Here is a 9894-nt window from a genome sequence, read left to right on the forward strand (position 1 = left end):
GCACAGAGAAGCCAGAGGCATCTAGCCAGGGCCTCCTATCAGGCTGCTGAAGCTAGGGGATATTTCCAAGTCTTTCCGTGGCACTGGTTTTCCCCTTCTGGCCTCCTAAGACTTCAGTCTTCTCTAGTCGGCTTTGAAGCTCCTGAATACTCCTTCCGGAGGGAGCTCTGCCACTCCTGTTTGCTTTGGCACGCCCTAGGTTCTATCCACTCCCTTATAACTTAATCAGGATTCCTGATCAGCCTCAATGTGGCTGCATTCACCTGATGACATAAAGCTTCCTCCACCGGCTCTTCTGAGCTGCGATATAGATCTTCAGCACCAAGACATCACCATCTGAATGTGGCACAGACCATGAAGCATTTCTGTAACTGAACTTCTAAACTGCCATCCCCATCCTCTCTCCTCTCTACCTGCTCCTCCCCTGCACAGCTGATCTCAACTACCCCAACCTGCTCAAATCAGAAAACAGAGTTGTGACCCCACCTCCACTTCATCTTCCAGACCCAATTTCTTATAGATTCCTTCCATTTTTTTAACTTTAGCCTTTCTAAAACCCGTTCCTTTTCTTTGTCACCTTCAACAAGGATAGGTTCTTGTTTCATGTGCTGTCTCACCCAGAGACTTGCCAATGTTTGCCCCCCACCCACAGGCACAGATTCTTCCTCTGCAGCTGATAACCCACTCACTGCTCCACTCAGGACCCTGATCATATTATTCCTGTACTCAAAATCCTCTAGTGGCTCCCACCCTCTTAAAGTCAAAGGCTTTACTCTGACCTCCAAAGTCCTCCAGGCTCTGGCCCCTGCTCTACTGGCCCCTTTTCACTGCATTGCAGCCACACTGTGTCCCTGATGGGCTTCAAAATGTCAGGTACTCTCTGCTCTCTGACCTTGCTACTCCCTCTTCTTGGAATTTTATGGCTCTATGGCTCACTTTCTAACCCCCTTCAGGTCTCTACTCAAATGTCATCTTCTCAGGAAGCAATAATGACAAACATCCCTCTCCACCCAGCTCCCTTCCATGATTTGTCTCCTTAACATTTACTTCATTAAGTATCTACATAAGTGCTTATTAGTGCCAGTCCCTGCTCCAAATGTTTTGCAAATATTGAGTCCTCCTAACAGCATAGTAGGTAGGTACCCTAATCGTGAAGTTTTAAAGACAAGGAAGAAAGGCTCAGTACCTTGCCTAAGGTCAGTGAGTAAAATGTGGAGCTGGGATTCAAGTGTGAGGCCCATGCTCTTCTCTGTGTGTGTGCTTTCTCCTATTCGCATGTCTGCCCCTCCAGAATGAGTGCTCTTTGGGGTAGGGGGTTGGGACAGATTTAGGCTTGCTTAGTGGCCATGTTGCCACCATCACAGATTCTGGGAAAGGGCTGGCAAGATGCCAAGTTTTAGAGTTCTGGGACTCAACACGGTCAAAAACTTCTACACCAGCATGATCTTTCCAAACTTGACAGCTATTAGAGAAACTCCCCACTCTAATTCTTCTCTTTCACTGGGGGAAAAAGGTCCTAACTCCTTAGAATGTAAAAAATGCTCCTCAAGACCTAGTCCTGAGAGGCTCAATATGGCAGCTGCCTGTCATTTGTGGCTATTTAAAGTAACTAAAATAAAATAAAAAATTAAGTTCCTTGCTTGCAATAGCTTCATTTCAAGAACTCAACTGTCACATGCAAAATCTGCATTAGCCAATGCAGATGTTGAACTCTGACAAAATCATAGAAAGTACTCCGTACAGCACTGAGCAAGTCCAGTCTCTCCTAGGCACAAGGTCTCAAACCATCAATGAAGAAGAATGTCTACAATAAGACTTTTGGACTTCTGTATGTTTTAAGAAAAATCCCTTCCAATACACATGGCTTGGGAAAATACTGTAACACTCATAACAAAAATGAAATATGCTTCACTTATAAAAACATTCTTATAAAGTAATAAGAGAAACAATGGAACAGAAAAATGGGTAATTGGATATTAACATGATAAGAAATACAAATGGTTAAAAAAATCTAATTTCATCAGCATTCAGGAAACAGACTTGACAGCTATCAGATTGGCAGAGATTTAAGTCTGATCAGACTTTGGTATGAAGGTGATGTGGACATCAAGTACTGATGGTGAGACTCTAAATAGGTACTAACATTCTGGGGGCATTTGAGTAACTTAAGTGAACGTTTCAAAGTGCTCACCCTCAGGCTGGGATTGTGGTTCAGTGGTAGAGCACTTGCCTAATATGTGTGAGGCCCTGGGTTCAATCCTCAGCACCACATAAAGATAAAGAAATAAAATAAAAGTATTGTGTCCATCTGTAATTACAAAAAAAATTTTTTTTAAGTGCTTACCCTCTGCTCTACCTCCCATCCTTCCAGAATTTCTAGGAAAATTATAGGGTTAGCTAATTAAAATATGTACAGGATGTTCATCATAGTAGTAATGTATAAGAGCAAATCACCATTACTAATGTCCATTATTGAGGTTGGTAAAATTAAACACGGCATATTTATGCAATTGAGTACAATGTGATAATTCAAGGTGATGATCTAGCTTTATATGTATTGAAACAGGAAGATGCCACCATACATTAAATGAAAACATTCCATCATGCATAGAGGGAAAAACAGAAGGAAATATATAAAAATGTTAATAGTGTTTGCTTATTTCTGAACAGTGAGATCATGTGTCATTATTTTCTATTATTTGTCTATGTTTTTCAAAGGACGTATATTAATTTTATCATCAGAACAAATAACATAACTAACTTCTAACAAGCTACCTTTGACTGATGATATTGCCAGTTTCCAGCATCAAATCCCCTTTGGCTATATGCAGAAAGCCTATTTTAAAAACTCAAGACAGAGTAATTCCAATGTGAACAGTTTAAAGAATCAATGATAAAATGTGACAGCTGAACTAAGAACAAGAGAAAATAAAATTTTAGTAACACACTGTTAAAGGCAAATGGGTCCTAAGGGAAGAAAGGCCTTTAATGAGTCAATGATCAGGACTAAAAAGGTGATAGGAGAACAAACCAACTCCAGGAGCAATGAACCCAGCTCCAAGTTTCAGGAAGTTTGCAGATCGGTACAGAAATACTAATACTCAGGAAATTATCAAGAGAACTTGCAGTGGGAGCTCAGAGAAGAGCAAAGGAAGGATACTGCCAACAGAAAGGACTCCTAGAGGTAGAAGACAGCCTTTGGTTGGGGTGAGAATGGAGAATATCCTTCAAAGATGCACCCTAAAAATGATGAAAGTTATCTGTCTTAGAACTTTTTTTTTTTTTTTTTTTAGGATATGTGAGGGTTTTGACAAGAATACATATTATTTTAAGTTTAGATGTGTTTAAAGACAGAGAAAAAGGACAGTTCATAATTTGCTGAAGTGATTACTCTTAGTTAGGACAAAAGTATGGCTGATTATTGGCTAGCAGTCAACAATATTAATTTGATATTAAAATGTAAACTCCAATAATCCTTTCAGTTAAGAATTTTGGCACCAGAGCTTAAGAAGGCAAATTCTCAGTAATACTGCAATGTTTTTAAGAGGCCTAACATGCATTAGATCATCATCAGAGAGACACTCAAAGCCTGGTTATTTCAGTTGGTGGGTCCTCCTTAGCTCATCATCCTTTGGCAGTGTGAAGCTCATTTGGTCATGGGTCAATGTCTCTGTCAGTCTCTCTGTGACAGTCAAGACCAACAACACAAATCAACTGCAAAGTCTTCTCTGGTGATAGATGCAGGATTCAGTGAAACAGGAACTATGGAACTCCTGAATCCAATGCAAACAAAGTCACCAACAGGTAACAACTAGGAGAGGCAGGCCTTCCTGAATTAGAAAAGGCAGATGACAGGTTTCAAAAAAAGAATCATTTGAATATCAAAGGATCCCAGGAGGACCTTGAATAATTGCAAATATTTGAACAAAGTTTCTAAAAAACAGCTGTCTTTTTTTTTTTTTTAAGCTGCAAAAAAGTGAAGGTGCCAGTTGGCACTGTGATTTCACTAGGGTAAAAGATACACCTAAACAACTCTGATCATTCTGTTTTAAGAAAGCATGGTGGTGCCTTTATGATGTGTATTTTGTTCAACTGCATCGGCTCTGTAGTCTCTCAAATATGATTTTTCCTTAAAGTCCATATTCCAAACTTATTGAAGCCCTGGCACCATAAATTCAATTAGTCCAGGTCTGTGGTCACAATTTTTTGATGCAAACAATACCACCTTCCAAATTATCCAGGTGTAATAGAGATAACGCCACTGCCAGGGTTACCTGGCTCTCAGCTTTAATTTTCTTCTATTGTGCCAACATTCTATTCATCGAGTCCTGACAGTTCTTCCTCAGACATCCCACACATCAGGGATGACAGAGCAGACATGACTACCTAAAGACTATCTTGAAGGGTCACTTCTGCTTTCATTGTGAACATCACTTTGTGTAAACACCTCTTTATAAAACACTGCTTTCAAAATATGGCAGTCTAAGAACTTTCTGGAATCCTGTGGATCAACATAAACTTCTCTGTGGGGAACCCAGGTCCCTCTATCCATCAACTGTTCCCATCTTATCTCACCAACCTGTTCTGTCCTCAGTCCAGATAACATCTCTATGCTCTGATGAGGTGGTCTCTCCCACACAAGCTGTTCTCATGCCTCCTCTGGCCTTTAATAATGCCACTTCCTCTAACATTCTGCTCTCAATATTACATTTTTTTTCAAGGCCCAATGAGCAGTAATTTTCTTTGTCAAGATTTCTTTTACTTCTAATGTTTTACCAACTCTGAGTCTTCTCTTTCTTCATGTATAGTCTATTTCAAATAAGCATCCTCAATAAATATGTACAGAATATAAATTCTTAAGTTAACTCTCATTTTTGTCTCTTCTTCCTAGGCTATATTCTCAAAGGGTAGACATCATACATTTCCTGTTAGGGTCAGAAGAATGTAAGTCATTGATTCAATATGTAACAAATACAGGTGACAAATAAACGTCAAGGTAGAGCAATACACTACTTATACAAATTAGTGCTACTTTTTATAATTCTGTAAAAGTGTCAAACAGAATTAAACCGAATACAAACAGAAACATGGAATATCAAAAAACAGAGAGAACAATCTTTTTAGGCTTTCTCCAAGGTTAGACAATTAGGTATTTTCATCTTATAAAGCAGAACATAAAACTGCGATGTAAACTTAAGCTGGGATTTGAGTCTCTTAATTCAGGATTCTTCAGTAACCTCTAGTTTACCTCCAGCATGCAAAATTCCTGAATTTATAATCCATCTCTTTCATTTCCTGGCGATAAACATTCTCTGAAAATGCTCTGCACCTGTGTTCATCTCACTGGGATCTGAGGACCCCTTCATGTCTTGGGGCATACTCTAGAGAACGTGACAACGGTCCCTTTAGAAGGTGTCCACGCATTATTTGAGAAGCACTGCTGTGCATCATTACTTTATCACCCAATTAGCTCCATTATGCCAAGGAGAGATCTAACATGAAACTTACTAAAAGTAGAGAAGGGCAAAAATGATGGTGTACATGTAAATGTCATGATTTTGTGCCTTCTGCCTGGGCAGGTTCTGCTCACACTACCAGCCAGGGAAGGAAAACCCTGCGTGATCGCCGTGGAGGCGCGACACGAATGCGGGTTCGTGCCACCGGGGCTGGGGGCGAGCACTTGCCACTCGGGGTCGCAGCGCTGCCAGGGAGAACCCGGATGTGGCCTCGAGACCCGGGCAGGAGGAGTGGGGGCCGCGCGCGGGGAGTGCTCCGGAGTCCCGGGACGCGGGCTGCTTTGGGCCCGCTCGCCGCCCCGCCGACCCCAGCGCTCCAACTGTCCTCGCCTACACCCGTGGCTTCGGCCGCTCGCCCTCCCCTCGTCCGCGCCGGGAAGACGGCCTCACCTGCTCGGCAGGCCGGGGTTCCCGGGACCGGGGTCCGCGAGCGAGCAGCATCACGGCCGGCGGGCGAGGCGGCAGCACAGATCCGCTTCCTGGAGGCTCCGCTCCGTTCCCGGAGCCTCGCAGCGTGCGGCCCCGCCCCCACTCACGTCGGCGTCTCGTACGGCAGCGGCGGGAGCGTGCGCGCCGGGAGCGGGGCGGAGCCCAGTCGTGGGCACTGAATCCTGGTCTACGCAGAGGGGTTCGCTGCGCTCCTTACGCCTCTCCGAGGTTAATGCTCAAACCCCGGGCGCCGAGGCGGAGGCGCCCGAGGTTCCCGCCGCCTCTAGACAGTGTGGTTGTCAGCGAGCCGCGCTGTGCTGATGAGACCGCAGTTTATCTTTTCTTGGTGCTCTAAAGATTGTGGAAAATAACACTGGAAAACCTAAGAACTAGGCATTGGGCTGGGGAGGTAGCGCGGTGGCAGAGCGCTTGCCTAGCAAGTGTGAGGCCCTGGGTTCAGTCCACCGCACCAGCCCCGCAAGGAAAACAGGAGCTAAGCATTGCTGCTCGGTTCTGTACAGTGTTTCAGGTTTGTGAGTTTCACAGATAGGAAATAAAAGCCTATACTTTTGTAATTCTCTTGAGGACGCCAATTTGCATCTGTTAAGAGCCTATTCTAAGGGAGACGGTCTGTCCCGTTCCCACTCCCACACCCCAATATATGCAGTAGTTATAAGAAGAAATAATAAGATGGAAGAGCACAGTTAGTTCAAGGTCCCTAAGTAGCTCAGTGATAAACTGCCTTGAAGTCACAGAGCTTTGTACTTGACAATAGGAAGAGACCTTGACAGTCAAGAGTTAGAGATAAGAAGTGACTGGCCACTTGAAGAAGTTTTTTAAAGGTAAAGCCCAAGGAACATCTGTGCTATGGTTTAGATATGAAGTGACCCCCCCCCCCAAACTCGTGTGAGACAATGCAAGAAAGATTGGAGGTTGTTGATTAGGTTATGAACGCTTCAACTTAGCCACTGCATTAATCCATGGGGCTTAACTGGGTGGGAATTGTAAACAGGTAAGGTATGGCTGGAGGAGGGTCATTGGGCATGCCTTTGGGGTATGTGTTTTATCCCTGGTGAGTGGAACATTCTTTCTGCTTCCTTGCAGCCTTGATTTGCTTTCCTTCTCATCTTCTTTTTGTCTTGATGTTCTGCCACACCTTGGGCATAGAGCAATGGCATTGGCTGTCTATGGACAGAGAGCTCTGAAACTGTGAGCCCCAAATAAATTTTTCTTCTTCTAATTGTTCTTTCCAGGTCTTTTGGTCACAGCAGCAAAAAAAAAAAAAAAAAAAAAAAAAAAAAGTTGACTGAAACAATCTACTGCATTCCGTTTATCAAGTAAAACATACTTGGACAGGACTGGTAATTTAAGGTGGACTCTTTGGTCAAGCACCTGGTGTCACCTCCTCCTCCTAGTAATATTGCACCTCTCAATAGAGCTTCTGGCCATGCAGGTAGGCTAGCAGTGACGGGAGCCTTGTGTTTTAGAATTAAATAACAGTTGTCCCTGGATATCAATGAGGGATAGGTTCCAAGCTTTCCTCAGTTTATCAAAATTCATGAGATGCCCAACTCCTAATATAAAATAGTCTAATTTTTTAATATTTATTTTTTTAGTTGTAGTTGGAAACAATACCTTTTATTTTATTTATTTATTTTCATGTGGTGCTGAGGATGGAACCCAGGGCCTTGCACATGCATGTTGCAAGAGCTCTACCACTGAGCCACAACCCCAGCCCTAAAATAGTGTAATGTTTATTTGCATATAATCTACACATATCCCCCTTTGAAATCATCTTGATTATTTATAAAACCTAATAGAATGTAAATGCTGTGTAAGTAGTTGTTATACTTTATAATGTAGGGAATTTTGTTATACTTATAATGTAGGGAATAACGACAGTCTCTATATGTTCAGTACAGATACCATTTTTTTAATATTTATTTTTTAGTTGTAGTCGGACACAATACCTTTCTTTTTATTTATTTATATGTGGTGCTGAGGATCGAACCCAGGGCCTCGCACTTGCTAGGCCAGCACTCTACCACTGAGCCACAACCCCAGCCCAGATACCATTTTTTAAATATATTTTCTCTCTGGGGTTGGTTGAATCCAGAGGTGTGGAACCCAGGGATATGAAGAGCTAAATGTACTGACTTTCAAAATATTGATCCACATTAGAATCTTGAAGCCACAGAAGGTTAGAACCAAAAGGGAACTATTTAGTCTCAGCTCTTCCTTTTACAATAAAGGAACCTAGAACTTAGAGAAATTGGAATGACAATACAAGGTCTCTGGGAGGCAGAAGAATAACAGGTTCAATGTTTCTGATTCCAGCTTCAGTGCTTTTCTTTTTCTCTCTTTGCTTTGCTTTTCTTCTTTTTCTTCTTCTTCTTCTTCTTCTTCTTCTTTTTTTTTTTTTTTTTGGCAATCTGTTGGTATTTAAAACAACAACAACAACAACATTAGTTACAATAGAAAACATTCTGTGACATAACCCAGGTCCAGGACTGAGAAGCTGGAGTAAGGCCACTGGTGTTTATTATTGTACCATGTGTGTTTCCTGGTAGTTCATATGTAATAGTTATCTGCTGGGTTTCTGTTCACGACTAAAGGCTCAGGGGTCACTCCAGGTAAACTGGGCTGTCCAGGCTGCACAAAATAACCACACATGAGACACAAATACCTTTTTCTTTGGGGTTGCTGTGATGGTTCCTCTGACCTTAAAGGTCCATAGGAAGAGAGAGAGAGCGCGCGCGCGCGTGCGCACACGTACTGACCCCTTTTATTGAGGAGAAGCTATTCAAATGAGGCAAGGGGTCAGGTTTCAGGGGGCTGAGTCTATCTTCATGATGTCCACTGTCAGCAGATAGGCCACACCTAAGGGCACAGTAAGAGAAGAGGACACACACAAGGCACTTCCATGGAACATTCCATCTTAAACAGGGCAAGGGGTTATATTACAAAGGAACAGGTGAGCGTAGCTTCACCCATGGGGCTGTAGCAAGACACGCCTGGGCAGGAAGACACAGTCACTGGAACCCTAGAAGAGCCAGGCAGTCTAGCAGCATAGGTGCCTGACGCCACATCGCCAAGCAGGGGCGTTAACTCAGTCACGTGAGAGGTTGGTCTCCCACAATTATCTGTCAAAAACTAAAATATATAAGAAAAGATGAAAACATTTAACATGGTGTATTAATTTCCTAGAGCTGCCATAACTAATTACCCTAAACTGGGTAGCTTAAAGCAACAGAAATGTGTTGTCTTCCAGCTAGAGAAACTGGAAGTCTGAAACCAAGGTGTCACAGGGTTGTGCTCTCTCTAAAGACTCCAGGAGAAGATCCTTTGCCTCTTTGTAGCTTCTGGGGGTTGCCTTTCCTGGCCTTCCTCAGGTTTGTAGATATGTCACTTCAATTTCAGCTTCTGTTGCCACATGTTGTCATTCCTGTGTGTCTATGTTCAAATTGGCGTCTTCCTATAAAAACACAAGTCAAATTGGATTTAGACCTCACTCCAATCCAGTACAACCTCATCTTGCCTTGAGTACATCTGCAGAGACCCTGTTTTCAAGCAGTGTTCACTCCCAGGTTCTGAATGGACATGACCTTTGAGGAAACACTATTTAGCCTAGTACCTGGTCTGGGATGTCAGGGACGTCTTCGTTGAGAAAGTGATCTTTGTGGTCACACCTTTAAGATGAATGGGAATTTACTGTAACAAGGATGAAGTCTGGCTATAAAAAGAAGTGGCCTTGCAAGCAATGGAAACAGCAAAAAGGCTCTCAAGAGGTTTATTCTCACTCATGAATAAGAGAAATGAAACCCCAAGGTAACAAGAAGTAACACTGAGTACTTTCCTTTGGCCAAGCACAGTTTTAAGAGCATTAGAAAACATTTTAAACAGAATGATAATGAAAATACAGTGCATCACAAATTTGTGCTAAATTTTG

The 9894-nt window shown here is 42.6% G+C and overlaps 1 protein-coding gene across 6 annotated transcripts in view; it reads right to left on the reverse strand.

Moving 5' to 3' along the window:
• Entpd4 (ectonucleoside triphosphate diphosphohydrolase 4) overlaps positions 1-6064 on the reverse strand; it is a 32161-nt gene extending 26097 nt beyond the window's left edge. For 5 of the 6 annotated variants that reach the window (XM_046447722.2, XM_046447727.2, XM_046447725.2 and 2 more), the window contains exon 1: positions 5907-6064. The gene's annotated coding sequence lies outside the window, so the exon portion shown is untranslated. Of the gene's footprint in view, positions 1-263; positions 337-5906 lie in introns of all 6 variants that reach the window. The other variant, XM_046447721.2, reaches the window with a different exon arrangement.
• Positions 6065-9894: the final 3830 nt, after the last annotated feature.

This window comes from Marmota monax, unplaced genomic scaffold, assembly GCF_021218885.2.
Source record: "Marmota monax isolate L192 unplaced genomic scaffold, Marmota_monax_Labrador192_F-V1.1 WCK01_AAM20220418_F8-fsc00040, whole genome shotgun sequence".
NCBI classification, from domain to species: domain Eukaryota; kingdom Metazoa; phylum Chordata; class Mammalia; order Rodentia; family Sciuridae; genus Marmota; species Marmota monax.